Source organism: Lactuca serriola, chromosome 3 (genome assembly GCF_051521515.1).
Source record: "Lactuca serriola cultivar US96UC23 chromosome 3, Lser_US96UC23_V15, whole genome shotgun sequence".
In the NCBI taxonomy this organism is placed as follows: domain Eukaryota; kingdom Viridiplantae; phylum Streptophyta; class Magnoliopsida; order Asterales; family Asteraceae; genus Lactuca; species Lactuca serriola.
The window spans coordinates 242,324,443-242,343,676 of record NC_136410.1 but is presented as its reverse complement, the minus strand read 5'-3'; positions in this window follow the sequence as shown (position 1 = coordinate 242,343,676).

Genomic DNA, 19,234 nt, shown 5'->3' with positions numbered 1-19,234 from the left:
CTTCATTTTAATACTCAATTAACTTCATAAGTTATAAGAAATGAAAAGTTTTGAAAGTTTACAAAACTTTCCCTCAAGTTTTGGAACAAGTAAAGTCTTGATTAAAACTTTAGTTCCAACCCTTAGGATTTTAAAAGTTAAAATTCAACCCTTATACTTATAATATTATAAGTTAATAGTATATATATATATATGTATAAGATCAAAGTCGTCTTACCGCTAGTACGCCTGATTCACGAAGCCAGTCTATAAGGTGGGTATAAGGTTGTTGCCTATAAAATGGCAACTTAATAGGTGTCCACTCTCACCCACCGCTTCCTTGACTGGTGGAGGGTCGTTAGCCGAACGGGTAGGACAAGGACTTATAAATTCTCATTAAAAGTATAATGATAATACTAAAGTAACTAAACTTTATTGAATTCTCAATCTTAGTTATTTTAGGAAAATGTGAATAAGGTGCTAATCCATGAAATTACACTTTACACTTTGTTTAAGTCGTTAGTGGAGCGTGTTTGGTTAACCAGCACACTAACTTGAACTTAACAAGGTAGGTAAAGGGTGAGTTAATGTTTATCATAGTATCGATGGCGCGTGTGTGGTTAACAGGTACATCAATTGAGGGGTAATACATTAAGGGTACCAAGTAATTTGCATGGTTACTTCACACCTCGTTTTGTGATCCTCGGCATCCCAGTCAAAAAACTTGGAGGGCACACTCGAGATTGAAACATGCCTTTGAAAAGTTCATTGAATCTCAAAAGAATCTAGGAGTTTCTAAGAACCAAATTAAATATTTTTAATATTTCGTCTCTGGTGGAAATTGGTGAATCTTCATTCACCTACCTTTCAAATATGTTATTACTTAGATTACGACATACCTCTTCTAAGTATAATATATTGTGATTGGATCCTAGCCTTAATACTACATTTGGGTGTTTTATTAAGGACTGTCTCTATTTCTAAACTAAACTCTTCTTCTTTTCAGATGTCTGCATGAGACTGGAGGGTCCATGCCGAGTTATAGCCAGGAGAGGCTTATTATTTGGTGTATGAGGTATTTTGGGGAACTCGCCATGCTTTGTGCTTACGGTGTTGTGTGATATGTGTTTCAGGTACTTCTCAGGATCGCGGGAAGGCGCCAACTTGATTGTACACACTGAAGAGAGAGATCATTTTGATGATTCTGGGATAATGACATTATTATGTGGATTTGTGTTGAAATTGAAACAATTATGTTTTTGAGAAATATATTGTTGGATAAGGTGTCTAAGTCCATAACTATTTCTGGTAAGTACTTGACCCGACCCGGTATGGTCCATTTAGGTTGCATGGCACCATGCAATTGTATAAACTAAATGAGAGAAATAAAACATATAGTTTATTAATATATTATAAGTTCTAATATATTAATAATATTATTTACTTAGTTTTGATCAAAAATTAATTAAGAATTAATTAACTGATAAAAAGATAACTAATTAAATATATGGGTAGATTATGTAAATCTTCCATATCTTATATAGTGGGCTAAGAGGCTCCATTGATTATCAAGTTGGGTTCCACCCATAAGATGCTCCATGGAGTTAACCCATGAATAAAGAAATGAAGAGTCATGGAACATTAGGGTTTACCTAATGCAACACACTATATAAGCAATGTAACTCTCCCCAAAATCGGCTACACTAAGAAACAAGAGGGCTTGGCCGATTTTGCATGTGTTAGAGTATTCTCTCAAGTTTATTCTTTTCATTTGGTGTTGTGTGAAGCATTTGAGGCATCACACTTGAGGTTCTAGGCTCACAAGGTTTCAAGGAAGACTTTCAACAACAAGATATGTAGTTCTATCTTTTATACAAAGAAAATTGTACCCCATGTATGCTAGATAGGTTCATAACCTTGGAGAACAACTTTGCATGATTATTAGACAAACATAGATCCAAGGTTATTAGGGTTGCATGTACACTTAGGAAGTGTTAGAATGCTCAAAACCCATCAGTGGTATTAGAGCCTAGACTTGTTTGTATGATACTTGATGCACAACTTGTTTTTCAAAACCTAAAACTGCACAGACTACAAAACTCGACGAGTTCTGGCCAAAAACTCGCCGAGTTCATGAGTTAACACATGAACTAGACGAGTTTAGCTTGCAGAACGCAGTTTCTCGTGTGTTGCTGCTGGAAATGGACTAGAAACATTACCCTAAACTGTTTTGGTGTTATAAAACTCGTTTTAGATGGTGTAATGTTTGTGGTAATCCATTTTCAATGGCTATTATCAAAATTACAAGTTTTAAATGTAATTTATGATTCTTGAAAGTGTTCATATTCATTTTCTTGAACTTATGAAGATTAGATGATCTTAGGAATTCTTTGTAACCTACTTGGTAGTTTAATTCTTGATCATAATGTGTTTTAATGGAGTCCATAACTTGTCCTCAAGTTATCGAAAACCAAGAGTCACACTTGAATTAAAACCATTAAAAGAACACAAGAGTTAGAAAAATGAAGAGTCTTCATTTTAATACTCAATTAACTTCATAAGTTATAACAAATGAAAAGTTTTGAAAGTTTACAAAACTTTCCCTCAAGTTTTGGAACAAGTAAAGTCTTGATTAAAACTTTAGTTCCAACCCTTAGGATTTTAAAAGTTAAAATTCAACCCTTATACTTATAATATTATAAGTTAATAGTATATATATATATATATATATATATATATATATGTATATATATATGTATGTATAAGATCAAACTCGTATTACCGCTAGTACGCCTCATTCACGAAGCCAGTCTATAAGGTGGGTATAAGGTTGTTGCCTACAAAATGGCAACTTAATAGGTGTCCACTCTCACCCACCGCTTGCTTGACTGGTGGAGGGTCGTTAGCCGAACGGGTAGGACAAGGACTTATAAATTCTCATTAAAAGTATAATGATAATACTAAAGTAACTAAACTTTATTGAATTCTCAATCTTAGTTATTTTAGGAAAATGTGAATAAGGTGCTAATCCATGAAATTACACTTTACACTTTGTTTAAGTCGTTAGTGGAGCGTGTTTGGTTAACCAGCACACTAACTTGAACTTAACAAGGTAGGTAAAGGGTGAGTTAATGTTTATCTTAGTATCGATGGCGCGTGTGTGGTTAACAGGTACATCAATTGAGGGGTAATACATTAAGGGTACCAAGTAATTTGCAGGTTACTTCACACCTCGTTTTGTGATCCTCGGCATCCCAGTCAAAAAACTTGGAGGGCACACTCGAGATTGAAACATGCCTTTGAAAAGTTCATTGAATCTCAAAAGAATCTAGGAGTTTCTAAGAACCAAATTAAATATTTTTAATATTTCGTCTTTGGTGGAAATTGGTGAATCTTCATTCACCTACCTTTCAAATATGTTATTACTTAGATTACGACATACCTCTTCTAAGTATAATATATTGTGATTGGATCCTAGCCTTAATACTACATTTGGGTGTTTTATTAAGGACTGTCTCTATTTCTAAACTAAACTCTTCTTCTTTTCAGATGTCTGCATGAGACTGGAGGGTCCATGCCGAGTTATAGCCAGGAGAGGCTTATTATTTGGTGTATGAGGTATTTTGGGGAACTCGCCATGCTTTGTGCTTACGGTGTTGTGTGATATGTGTTTCAGGTACTTCTCAGGATCGCGGGAAGGCGCCAACTTGATTGTACACACTGGAGAGAGAGATCATTTTGATGATTCTGGGATAATGACATTATTATGTGGATTTGTGTTGACATTGAAACAATTATGTTTTTGAGAAATATATTGTTGGATAAGGTGTCTAAGTCCATAACTATTTCTGGTAAGTACTTGACCCGACCCGGTATGGTCCATTTGGGTTGCATGGCACCATGCAATTGTATAAACTAAATGAGAGAAATAAAACATATAGTTTATTAATATATTATAAGTTCTAATATATTAATAATATTATTTAATTAGTTTTGATCAAAAATTAATTTAGAATTAATTAAGTGATAAAAAGATAACTAATTAAATATATGGGTAGATTATGTAAATCTTCCATATCTTATATAGTGGGCTAAGAGGCTCCATTGATTATCAAGTTGGGTTCCACCCATAAGATGCTCCATGGAGTTAACCCATGAATAAAGAAATGAAGAGTCATGGAACATTAGGGTTTACCTAATGCAACACACTATATAAGCAATGTAACTCTCCCCAAAATCGGCTACACTAAGAAACAAGAGGGCTTGGCCGATTTTGCATGTGTTAGAGTATTCTCTCAAGTTTATTCTTTGCATTTGGTGTTGTGTGAAGCATTTGAGGCATCACACTTGAGGTTCTAGGCTCACAAGGTTTCAAGGAAGACTTTCAACAACAAGGTATGTAGTTCTATCTTTTATACAAAGAAAATTGTACCCCATGTATGCTAGATAGGTTCATAACCTTGGAGAACAACTTTGCATGATTATTAGACAAACATAGATCCAAGGTTATTAGGGTTGCATGTACACTTAGGAAGTGTTAGAATGCTCAAAACCCATCAGTGGTATTAGAACCTAGACTTGTTTGTATGATACTTGATGCAAAACTTGTTTTTCAAAACCTAAAACTGTACAGACTACAAAACTCGACGGGTTCTGGCCAAAAACTCGCCGAGTTCATGAGTTAACACATGAACTCGACGAGTTTAGCTTGCAGAATGCAGTTTCTCGTGTGTTGCTGCTGGAAATGGACTAGAAACATTACCCTAAACTGTTTTGGTGTTATAAAACTCGTTTTAGATGGTGTAATGTTTGTGCTAATCCATTTTCAATGTCTATTATAAAAATTACAAGTTTTAAATGTAATTTATGATTCTTGAAAGTGTTCATATTCATTTTCTTGAACTTATGAAGATTAGATGATCTTAGGAATTCTTTGTAACCTACTTGGTAGTTTAATTCTTGATCATAATGTGTTTTAATGGAGTCCATAACTTGTCCTCAAGTTATCGAAAACCAAGAGTCACACTTGAATTAAAACCATTAAAAGAACACAAGAGTTAGAAAAATGAAGAGTCTTCATTTTAATACTCAATTAACTTCATAAGTTATAACAAATGAAAAGTTTTGAAAGTTTACAAAACTTTCCCTCAAGTTTTGGAACAAGTAAAGTCTTGATTAAAACTTTAGTTCCAACCCTTAGGATTTTAAAAGTTAAAATTCAACGCTTATACTTATAATATTATAAGTTAATAGTATATATATATATATATATATATATATATATATATACATATATATATATATATATATATATATATATATGTATGTATAAGATCAAACTCGTCTTACCGCTAGTACGCCTCATTCACGAAGCGAGTCTATAAGGTGGGTATAAGGTTGTTGCCTATAAAATGGCAACTTAATAGGTGTCCACTCTCACCCACCGCTTGCTTGACTGGTGGAGGGTCGTTAGCCGAACGGGTACGACAAGGACTTATAAATTCTCATTAAAAGTATAATGATAATACTAAAGTAACTAAACTTTATTGAATTCTCAATCTTAGTTATTTTAGGAAAATGTGAATAAGGTGCTAATCCATGAAATTACACTTTACACTTTGTTTAAGTCGTTAGTGGAGCGTGTTTGGTTAACCAGCACACTAACTTGAACTTAACAAGGTAGGTAAAGGGTGAGTTAATGTTTATCATAGTATCGATGGCGCGTGTGTGGTTAACAGGTACATCAATTGAGGGGTAATACATTAAGGGTACCAAGTAATTTGCATGGTTACTTCACACCTCGTTTTGTGATCCTCGGCATCCCAGTCAAAAACCTTGGAGGGCACACTCGAGATTGAAACATGCCTTTGAAAAGTTCATTGAATCTCAAAAGAATCTAGGAGTTTCTAAGAACCAAATTAAATATTTTTAATATTTCGTCTCTGGTGGAAATTGGTGAATCTTCATTCACCTACCTTTCCAATATGTTATTACTTAGATTACGACATACCTCTTCTAAGTATAATATATTGTGATTGGATCCTAGCCTTAATAGTACATTTGGGTGTTTTATTAAGGATTGTCTCTATTTCTAAACTAAACTCTTCTTCTTTTCAGATGTCTGCATGAGACTGGAGGGTCCATGCCGAGTTATAGCCAGGAGGGGCTTATTATTTGGTGTATGAGGTATTTTGGGGAACTCGCCATGCTTTGTGCTTACGGTGTTGTGTGATATGTGTTTCAGGTACTTCTCAGGATCGCGGGAAGGCGCCAACTTGATTGTACACACTGGAGAGAGAGATCATTTTGATGATTCTGGGATAATGACATTATTATGTGGATTTGTGTTGACATTGAAACAATTATGTTTTTGAGAAATATATTGTTGGATAAGGTGTCTAAGTCCATAACTATTTCTGGTAAGTACTTGACCCGACCCGGTATGGTCCATTTGGATTGCATGGCACCATGCAATTGTATAAACTAAATGAGAGAAATAAAACATATAGTTTATTAATATATTATAAGTTCTAATATATTAATAATATTATTTAATTAGTTTTGATCAAAATTTAATTTAGAATTAATTAAGTGATAAAAAGATAACTAATTAAATATATGGGTAGATTATGTAAATCTTCCATATCTTATATAGTAGGCTAAGAGGCTCCATTGATTATCAAGTTGGGTTCCACCCATAAGATGCTCCATGGAGTTAACCCATGAATAAAGAAATGAAGAGTCATGGAACATTAGGGTTTACCTAATGCAACACACTATATAAGCAATGTAACTCTCCCCAAAATCGGCTACACTAAGAAACAAGAGGGCTTGGCCGATTTTGCATGTGTTAGAGTAATCTCTCAAGTTTATTATTTGCATTTGGTGTTGTGTGAAGCATTTGAGGCATCACACTTGAGGTTCTAGGCTCACAAGGTTTCAAGGAACACTTTCAACAACAAGGTATGTAGTTCTATCTTTTATACAAAGAAAATTGTACCCCATGTATGCTAGATAGGTTCATAACCTTGGAGAACAATTTTGCATGATTATTAGACAAACATAGATCCAAGGTTATTAGGGTTGCATGTACACTTAGGAAGTGTTAGAATCCTCAAAACCCATCAGTGGTATTAGAGCCTAGACTTGTTTGTATGATACTTGATGCAAAACTTGTTTTTCAAAACCTAAAACTGTACAGACTACAACACTCGACGAGTTCTGGCCAAAAACTCGCCGAGTTCATGAGCTAACACATGAACTCGACGAGTTTAGCTTGCAGAACGCAGTTTCTCGTGTGTTGCTGCTGGAAATGGACTAGAAACATTACCCTAAACTGTTTTGGTGTTATAAAACTCGGTTTAGATGGTGTAATGTTTGTGCTAATCCATTTTCAATGGCTATTATCAAAATTACAAGTTTTAAATGTAATTTATGATTCTTGAAAGTGTTCATATTCATTTTCTTGAACTTATGAAGATTAGATGATCTTAGGAATTCTTTGTAACCTACTTGGTAGTTTAATTCTTGATCATAATGTGTTTTAATGGAGTCCATAACTTGTCCTCAAGTTATCGAAAACCAAGAGTCACACTTGAATTAAAACCATTAAAAGAACACAAGAGTTAGAAAAATGAAGAGTCTTCATTTTAATACTCAATTAACTTCATAAGTTATAAGAAATGAAAAGTTTTGAAAGTTTACAAAACTTTCCCTCAAGTTTTGGAACAAGTAAAGTCTTGATTAAAACTTTAGTTCCAACCCTTAGGATTTTAAAAGTTAAAATTCAACCCTTATACTTATAATATTATAAGTTAATAGTATATATATATATATATACATATATATATATATATATGTATGTATGTATGTATAAGATCAAACTCGTCTTACCGCTAGTACGCCTCATTCACGAAGCCAGTCTATAAGGTAGGTATAAGGTTGTTGCCTATAAAATGGCAACTTAATAGGTGTCCACTCTCACCCACCGCTTGCTTGACTGGTGGAGGGTCGTTAGCCGAACGGGTACGACAAGGACTTATAAATTCTCATTAAAAGTATAATGATAATACTAAAGTAACTAAACTTTATTGAATTCTCAATCTTAGTTATTTTAGGAAAATGTGAATAAGGTGCTAATCCATGAAATTACACTTTACACTTTGTTTAAGTCGTTAGTGGAGCGTGTTTGGTTAACCAGCACACTAACTTGAACTTAACAAGGTAGGTAAAGGGTGAGTTAATGTTTATCATATTATCGATGGCGCGTGTGTGGTTAACAGGTACATCAATTGAGGGGTAATACATTAAGGGTACAAAGTAATTTGCATGGTTACTTCACACCTCGTTTTGTGATCCTCGGCATCCCAGTCAAAAAACTTGGAGGGCACACTCGAGATTGAAACATGCCTTTGAAAATTTCATTGAATCTCAAAAGAATCTAGGAGTTTCTAAGAACCAAATTAAATATTTTTAATATTTCGTCTCTGGTGGAAATTGGTGAATCTTCATTCACCTACCTTTCAAATATGTTATTACTTAGATTACGACATACCTCTTCTAAGTATAATATATTGTGATTGGATCCTAGCCTTAATACTACATTTGGGTGTTTTATTAAGGATTGTCTCTATTTCTAAACTAAACTCTTCTTCTTTTCAGATGTCTGCATGAGACTGGAGGGTCCATGCCGAGTTATTGCCAGGAGAGGCTTATTATTTGGTGTATGAGGTATTTTGGGGAACTCGCCATGCTTTGTGCTTACGGTGTTGTGTGATATGTGTTTCAGGTACTTCTCAGGATCGCGGGAAGGCGCCAATTGATTGTACACACTGGAGAGAGAGATCATTTTGATGATTCTGGGATAATGACATTATTATGTGGATTTGTGTTGACATTGAAACAATTATGTTTTTGAGAAATATATTGTTGGATAAGGTTTCTAAGTCCATAACTATTTCTGGTAAGTACTTGACCCGACCCGGTATGGTCCATTTGGGTTGCATGGCACCATGAAATTGTATAAACTAAATGAGAGAAATAAAACATATAGTTTATTAATATATTATAAGTTCTAATATATTAATAATATTATTTAATTAGTTTTGATCAAAAATTAATTTAGAATTAATTAAGTGATAAAAAGTTAACTAATTAAATATATGGGTAGATTATGTAAATCTTCCATATCTTATATAGTGGGCTAAGAGGCTCCATTGATTATCAAGTTGGGTTCCACCCATAAGATGCTCCATGGAGTTAACCCATGAATAAAGAAATGAAGAGTCATGGAACATTAGGGTTTACCTAATGCAACGCACTATATAAGCAATGTAACTCTCCCCAAAATCGGCTACACTAAGAAACAAGAGGGCTTGGCCGATTTTGCATGTGTTAGAGTATTCTCTCAAGTTTATTCTTTGCATTTGGTGTTGTGTGAAGCATTTGAGGCATCACACTTGAGGTTCTAGGCTCACAAGGTTTCAAGGAACACTTTCAACAACAAGGTATGTAGTTCTATCTTTTATACAAAGAAAATTGTACCCCATGTACGCTAGATATGTTCATAACCTTGGAGAACAATTTTGCATGATTATTAGACAAACATAGATCCAAGGTTATTAGGGTTGCATGTACACTTAGGAAGTGTTAGAATGCTCAAAACCCATCAGTGGTATTAGAGCCGAGACTTGTTTGTATGATACTTGTTGCAAAACTTGTTTTTCAAAACCTAAAACTATACAGACTACAAAACTCAACGAGTTCTGGCCAAAAACTCGCCGAGTTCATGAGCTAACACATGAACTCGATGAGTTTAGCTTGCAGAACGCAGTTTCTCGTGTGTTGCTGCTGGAAATGGACTAGAAACATTACCCTAAACTGTTTTGGTGTTATAAAACTCGTTTTAGATGGTGTAATGTTTGTGGTAATCCATTTTCAATGGCTATTATCAAAATTACAAGTTTTAAATGTAATTTATGATTCTTGAAAGTGTTCATATTCATTTTCTTGAACTTATGAAGATTAGATGATCTTAGGAATTCTTTGTAACCTACTTGGTAGTTTAATTCTTGATCATAATGTGTTTTAATGGAGTCCATAACTTGTCCTCAAGTTATCGAAAACCAAGAGTCACACTTGAATTAAAACCATTAAAAGAACACAAGAGTTAGAAAAATGAAGAGTCTTCATTTTAATACTCAATTAACTTCATAAGTTATAAGAAATGAAAAGTTTTGAAAGTTTACAAAACTTTCCCTCAAGTTTTGGAACAAGTAAAGTCTTGATTAAAACTTTAGTTCCAACCCTTAGGATTTTAAAAGTTAAAATTCAACCCTTATACTTATAATATTATAAGTTAATAGTATATATATTTATATATATATATATACATATATATATATATATATATGTATGTATAAGATCAAACTCGTCTTACCGCTAGTACGCCTCATTCACGAAGCCAGTCTATAAGGTGGGTATAAGGTTGTTGCCTATAAAATGGCAACTTAATAGGTGTCCACTCTCACCCACCGCTTGCTTGACTGGTGGAGGGTCGTTAGCCGAACGGGTAGGACAAGGACTTATAAATTCTCATTAAAAGTATAATGATAATACTAAAGTAACTAAACTTTATTGAATTCTCAATCTTAGTTATTTTAGGAAAATGTGAATAAGGTGCTAATCCATGAAATTACACTTTACACTTTGTTTAAGTCGTTAGTGGAGCGTGTTTGGTTAACCAGCACACTAACTTGAACTTAACAAGGTAGGTAAAGGGTGAGTTAATGTTTATCATAGTATCGATGGCGCGTGTGTGGTTAACAGGTACATCAATTGAGGGGTAATACATTAAGGGTACCAAGTAATTTGCATGGTTACTTCACACCTCGTTTTGTGATCCTCGGTATCCCAGTCAAAAAACTTGGAGGGCACACTCGAGATTGAAACATGCCTTTGAAAAGTTCATTGAATCTCAAAAGAATCTAGGAGTTTCTAAGAACCAAATTAAATATTTTTAATATTTCGTCTTTGGTGGAAATTGGTGAATCTTCATTCACCTACCTTTCAAATATGTTATTACTTAGATTACGACATACCTCTTCTAAGTATAATATATTGTGATTGGATCCTAGCCTTAATACTACATTTGGGTGTTTTATTAAGGATTGTCTCTATTTCTAAACTAAACTCTTCTTCCTTTCAGATGTCTGCATGAGACTGGAGGGTCCATGCCGAGTTATTGCCAGGAGAGGCTTATTATTTGGTGTATGAGGTATTTTGGGGAACTCGCCATGCTTTGTGCTTACGGTGTTGTGTGATATGTGTTTCAGGTACTTCTCAGGATCGCGGGAAGGCGCCAATTGATTGTACACACTGGAGAGAGAGATCATTTTGATGATTCTGGGATAATGACATTATTATGTGGATTTGTGTTGACATTGAAACAATTATGTTTTTGAGAAATATATTGTTGGATAAGGTGTCTAAGTCCATAACTATTTCTGGTAAGTACTTGACCCGACCCTGTATGGTCCATTTGGGTTGCATGGCACCATGCAATTGTATAAACTAAATGAGAGAAATAAAACATATAGTTTATTAATATATTATAAGTTCTAATATATTAATAATATTATTTAATTAGTTTTGATCAAAAATTAATTTAGAATTAATTAAGTGATAAAAATTTAACTAATTAAATATATGGGTAGATTATGTAAATCTTCCATATCTTATATAGTGGGCTAAGAGGCTCCATTGATTATCAAGTTGGGTTCCACCCATAAGATGCTCCATGGAGTTAACCCATGAATAAAGAAATGAAGAGTCATGGAACATTAGGGTTTACCTAATGCAACGCACTATATAAGCAATGTAACTCTCCCCAAAATTGGCTACACTAAGAAACAAGAGGGCTTGGCCGATTTTGCATGTGTTAGAGTATTCTCTCAAGTTTATTCTTTGCATTTGGTGTTGTGTGAAGCATTTGAGGCATCACACTTGAGGTTCTAGGCTCACAAGGTTTCAAGGAACACTTTCAACAACAAGGTTTGTAGTTCTATCTTTTATACAAAGAAAATTGTACCCCATGTATGCTAGATAGGTTCATAACCTTGCAGAACAATTTTGCATGATTATTAGACAAACATAGATCCAAGGTTATTAGGGTTGCATGTACACTTAGGAAGTGTTAGAATGCTCAAAACCCATCAATGGTATTAGAGCCTAGACTTGTTTGTATGATACTTGATGCAAAACTTGATTTTCAAAACCTAAAACTGTACAGACTACAAAACTCAACGAGTTCTGGCCAAAAACTCGCCGAGTTCATGAGCTAACACATGAACTCGACGAGTTTAGCTTGCAGAACGCAGTTTCTCGTGTGTTGCTGCTGGAAATGGACTAGAAACATTACCCTAAACTGTTTTGGTGTTATAAAACTCGTTTTAGATGGTGTAATGTTTGTGCTAATCCATTTTCAATGGCTATTATCAAAATTACAAGTTTTAAATGTAATTTATGATTCTTGAAAGTGTTCATATTCATTTTCTTGAACTTATGAAGATTAGATGATCTTAGGAATTCTTTGTAACCTACTTGGTAGTTTAATTCTTGATCATAATGTGTTTTAATGGAGTCCATAACTTGTCCTCAAGTTATCGAAAACCAAGAGTCACACTTGAATTAAAACCATTAAAAGAACACAAGAGTTAGAAAAATGAAGAGTCTTCATTTTAATACTCAATTAACTTCATAAGTTATAAGAAATGAAAAGTTTTGAAAGTTTACAAAACTTTCCCTCAAGTTTTGGAACAAGTAAAGTCTTGATTAAAACTTTAGTTCCAACCCTTAGGATTTTAAAAGTTAAAATTCAACCCTTATACTTATAATATTATAAGTTAATAGTATATATATATATATATATATATATACATATATATATATATGTATGTATAAGATCAAACTCGTCTTACCGCTAGTACGCCTCATTCACGAAGCCAGTCTATAAGGTGGGTATAAGGTTGTTGCCTATAAAATGGCAACTTAATAGGTGTCCACTCTCACCCACCGCTTGCTTGACTGGTGGAGGGTCGTTAGCCGAACGGGTAGGACAAGGACTTATAAATTCTCATTAAAAGTATAATGATAATAGTAAAGTAACTAAACTTTATTGAATTCTCAATCTTAGTTATTTTAGGAAAATGTGAATAAGGTGCTAATCCATGAAATTACACTTTACACTTTGTTTAAGTCGTTAGTGGAGCGTGTTTGGTTAACCAGCACACTAACTTGAACTTAACAAGGTAGGTAAAGGGTGAGTTAATGTTTATCATAGTATCGATGGCGCGTGTGTGGTTAACAGGTACATCAATTGAGGGGTAATACATTAAGGGTACCAAGTAATTTGCATGGTTACTTCACACCTCGTTTTGTGATCCTCGGCATCCCAGTCAAAAAACTTGGAGGGCACACTCGAGATTGAAACATGCCTTTGAAAAGTTCATTGAATCTCAAAAGAATCTAGGAGTTTCTAAGAACCAAATTAAATATTTTCAATATTTCGTCTTTGGTGGAAATTGGTGAATCTTCATTCACCTACCTTTCAAATATGTTATTACTTAGATTACGACATACCTCTTCTAAGTATAATATATTGTGATTGGATCCTAGCCTTAATACTACATTTGGGTGTTTTATTAAGGACTGTCTCTATTTCTAAACTAAACTCTTCTTCTTTTCAGATGTCTGCATGAGACTGGAGGGTCCATGCCGAGTTATAGCCAGGAGAGGCTTATTATTTGGTGTATGAGGTATTTTGGGGAACTCGCCATGCTTTGTGCTTACGGTGTTGTGTGATATGTGTTTCAGGTACTTCTCAGGATCGCGGGAAGGCGCCAACTTGATTGTACACACTAGAGAGAGAGAGAGATCATTTTGATGATTCTGGGATAATGACATTATTATGTGGATTTGTGTTGACATTGAAACAATTATGTTTTTGAGAAATATATTGTTGGATAAGGTGTCTAAGTCCATAACTATTTCTGGTAAGTACTTGACCCGACCCTGTATGGTCCATTTGGGTTGCATGGCACCATGCAATTGTATAAACTAAATGAGAGAAATAAAACATATAGTTTATTAATATATTATAAGTTCTAATATATTAATAATATTATTTAATTAGTTTTGATCAAAAATTAATTTAGAATTAATTAAGTGATAAAAAGTTAACTAATTAAATATATGGGTAGATTATGTAAATCTTCCATATCTTATATAGTGGGCTAAGAGGCTCCATTGATTATCAAGTTGGGTTCCACCCATAAGATGCACCATGGAGTTAACCCATGAATAAAGAAATGAAGAGTCATGGAACATTAGGGTTTACCTAATGCAACGCACTATATAAGCAATGTAACTCTCCCCAAAATCGGCTACACTAAGAAACAAGAGGGCTTGGCCGATTTTGCATGTGTTAGAGTATTCTCTCAAGTTTATTCTTTGCATTTGGTGTTGTGTGAAGCATTTGAGGCATCACACTTGAGGTTCTAGGCTCACAAGGTTTCAAGGAACACTTTCAACAACAAGGTATGTAGTTCTATCTTTTATACAAAGAAAATTGTACCCCATGTATGCTAGATAGGTTCATAACCTTGGAGAACAATTTTGCATGATTATTAGACAAACATAGATCCAAGGTTATTAGGGTTGCATGTACACTTAGGAAGTGTTAGAATGCTCAAAACCCATCAGTGGTATTAGAGCCTAGACTTGTTTGTATGATACTTGATGCAAAACTTGTTTTTCAAAACCTAAAACTGCACAGACTACAAAACTCGACGAGTTCTGGCCAAAAACTCGCCGAGTTCATGAGTTAACACATGAACTAGACGAGTTTAGCTTGCAGAACGCAGTTTCTCGTGTGTTGCTGCTGGAAATGGACTAGAAACATTACCCTAAACTGTTTTGGTGTTATAAAACTCGTTTTAGATGGTGTAATGTTTGTGCTAATCCATTTTCAATGGCTATTATCAAAATTACAAGTTTTAAATGTAATTTATGATTCTTGAAAGTGTTCATATTCATTTTCTTGAACTTATGAAGATTAGATGATCTTAGGAATTCTTTGTAACCTACTTGGTAGTTTAATTCTTGATCATAATGTGTTTTAATGGAGTCCATAACTTGTCCTCAAGTTATCGAAAACCAAGAGTCACACTTGAATTAAAACCATTAAAAGAACACAAGAGTTAGAAAAATGAAGAGTCTTCATTTTAATACTCAATTAACTTCATAAGTTATAACAAATGAAAAGTTTTGAAAGTTTACAAAACTTTCCCTCAAGTTTTGGAACAAGTAAAGTCTTGATTAAAACTTTAGTTCCAACCCTTAGGATTTTAAAAGTTAAAATTCAACCCTTATACTTATAATATTATAAGTTAATAGTATATACGTATATATATATACATATATATATATATATATATATATATATGTATGTATAAGATCAAACTCGTCTTACCGCTAGTACGCCTCATTCACGAAGCCAGTCTATAAGGTGGGTATAAGGTTGTTGCCTATAAAATGGCAACTTAATAGGTGTCCACTCTCACCCACCGCTTGCTTGACTGGTGGAGGGTCGTTAGCCGAACGGGTAGGACAAGGACTTATAAATTCTCATTAAAAGTATAATGATAATAGTAAAGTAACTAAACTTTATTGAATTCTCAATCTTAGTTATTTTAGGAAAATGTGAATAAGGTGCTAATCCATGAAATTACACTTTACACTTTGTTTAAGTCGTTAGTGGAGCGTGTTTGGTTAACCAGCACACTAACTTGAACTTAACAAGGTAGGTAAAGGGTGAGTTAATGTTTATCATAGTATCGATGGCGCGTGTGTGGTTAACAGGTACATCAATTGAGGGGTAATACATTAAGGGTACCAAGTAATTTGCATGGTTACTTCACACCTCGTTTTGTGATCCTCGGCATCCCAGTCAAAAAACTTGGAGGGCACACTCGAGATTGAAACATGCCTTTGAAAAGTTCATTGAATCTCAAAAGAATCTAGGAGTTTCTAAGAACCAAATTAAATATTTTTAATATTTCGTCTTTGGTGGAAATTGGTGAATCTTAATTCACCTACCTTTCAAATATGTTATTACTTAGATTACGACATACCTCTTCTAAGTATAATATATTGTGATTGGATCCTAGCCTTAATACTACATTTGGGTGTTTTATTAAGGACTGTCTCTATTTCTAAACTAAACTCTTCTTCTTTTCAGATGTCTGCATGAGACTGGAGGGTCCATGCCGAGTTATAGCCAGGAGAGGCTTATTATTTGGTGTATGAGGTATTTTGGGGAACTCGCCATGCTTTGTGCTTACGGTGTTGTGTGATATGTGTTTCAGGTACTTCTCAGGATCGCGGGAAGGCGCCAACTTGATTGTACACACTAGAGAGAGAGAGATCATTTTGATGATTCTGGGATAATGACATTATTATGTGGATTTGTGTTGACATTGAAACAATTATGTTTTTGAGAAATATATTGTTGGATAAGGTGTCTAAGTCCATAACTATTTCTGGTAAGTACTTGACCCGACCCTGTATGGTCCATTTGGGTTGCATGGCACCATGCAATTGTATAAACTAAATGAGAGAAATAAAACATATAGTTTATTAATATATTATAAGTTCTAATATATTAATAATATTATTTAATTAGTTTTGATCAAAAATTAATTTAGAATTAATTAAGTGATAAAAAGTTAACTAATTAAATATATGGGTAGATTATGTAAATCTTCCATATCTTATATAGTGGGCTAAGAGGCTCCATTGATTATCAAGTTGGGTTCCACCCATAAGATGCACCATGGAGTTAACCCATGAATAAAGAAATGAAGAGTCATGGAACATTAGGGTTTACCTAATGCAACGCACTATATAAGCAATGTAACTCTCCCCAAAATCGGCTACACTAAGAAACAAGAGGGCTTGGCCGATTTTGCATGTGTTAGAGTATTCTCTCAAGTTTATTCTTTGCATTTGGTGTTGTGTGAAGCATTTGAGGCATCACACTTGAGGTTCTAGGCTCACAAGGTTTCAAGGAACACTTTCAACAACAAGGTATGTAGTTCTATCTTTTATACAAAGAAAATTGTACCCCATGTATGCTAGATAGGTTCATAACCTTGGAGAACAATTTTGCATGATTATTAGACAAACATAGATCCAAGGTTATTAGGGTTGCATGTACACTTAGGAAGTGTTAGAATGCTCAAAACCCATCAGTGGTATTAGAGCCTAGACTTGTTTGTATGATACTTGATGCAAAACTTGTTTTTCAAAACCTAAAACTGCACAGACTACAAAACTCGACGAGTTCTGGCCAAAAACTCGCCGAGTTCATGAGTTAACACATGAACTAGACGAGTTTAGCTTGCAGAACGCAGTTTCTCGTGTGTTGCTGCTAGAAATGGACTAGAAACATTACCCTAAACTGTTTTGGTGTTATAAAACTCGTTTTAGATGGTGTAATGTTTGTGCTAATCCATTTTCAATGGCTATTATCAAAATTACAAGTTTTAAATGTAATTTATGATTCTTGAAAGTGTTCATATTCATTTTCTTGAACTTATGAAGATTAGATGATCTTAGGAATTCTTTGTAACCTACTTGGTAGTTTAATTCTTGATCATAATGTGTTTTAATGGAGTCCATAACTTGTCCTCAAGTTATCGAAAACCAAGAGTCACACTTGAATTAAAACCATTAAAAGAACACAAGAGTTAGAAAAATGAAGAGTCTTCATTTTAATACTCAATTAACTTCATAAGTTATAACAAATGAAAAGTTTTGAAAGTTTACAAAACTTTCCCTCAAGTTTTGGAACAAGTAAAGTCTTGATTAAAACTTTAGTTCCAACCCTTAGGATTTTAAAAGTTAAAATTCAACCCTTATACTTATAATATTATAAGTTAATAGTATATACGTATATATATATACATATATATATATATATATGTATGTATAAGATCAAACTCGTCTTACCGCTAGTACGCCTCATTCACGAAGCCAGTCTATAAGGTGGGTATAAGGTTGTTGCCTATAAAATGGCAACTTAATAGGTGTCCACTCTCACCCACCGCTTGCTTGACTGGTGGAGGGTCGTTAGCCGAACGGGTAGGACAAGGACTTATAAATTCTCATTAAAAGTATAATGATAATACTAAAGTAACTAAACTTTATTGAATTCTCAATCTTAGTTATTTTAGGAAAATGTGAATAAGGTGCTAATCCATGAAATTACACTTTACACTTTGTTTAAGTCGTTAGTGGAGCGTGTTTGGTTAACCAGCACACTAACTTGAACTTAACAAGGTAGGTAAAGGGTGAGTTAATGTTTATCATAGTATCGATGGCGCGTGTGTGGTTAACAGGTACATCAATTGAGGGGTAATACATTAAGGGTACCAAGTAATTTGCATGGTTACTTCACACCTCGTTTTGTGATCCTCGGCATCCCAGTCAAAAAACTTGGAGGGCACACTCGAGATTGAAACATGCCTTTGAAAAGTTCATTGAATCTCAAAAGAATCTAGGAGTTTCTAAGAACCAAATTAAATATTTTTAATATTTCGTCTTTGGTGGAAATTGGTGAATCTTCATTCACCTACCTTTCAAATATGTTATTACTTAGATTACGACATACCTCTTCTAAGTATAATATATTGTGATTGGATCCTAGCCTTAATACTACATTTGGGTGTTTTATTAAGGACTGTCTCTATTTCTAAACTAAACTCTTCTTCTTTTCAGATGTCTGCATGAGACTGGAGGGTCCATGCCGAGTTATAGCCAGGAGAGGCTTATTATTTGGTGTATGAGGTATTTTGGGGAACTCGCCATGCTTTGTGCTTATGGTGTTGTGTGATATGTGTTTCAGGTACTTCTCAGGATCGCGGGAAGGCGCCAACTTGATTGTACACACTAGAGAGAGAGAGATCATTTTGATGATTCTTGGATAATGACATTATTATGTGGATTTGTGTTGACATTGAAACAATTATGTTTTTGAGAAATATATTGTTGGATAAGGTGTCTAAGTCCATAACTATTTCTGGTAAGTACTTGACCCGACCCGGTATGGTCCATTTGGATTGCATGGCACCATGCAATTGTATAAACTAAATGAGAGAAATAAAACATATAGTTTATTAATATATTATAAGTTCTA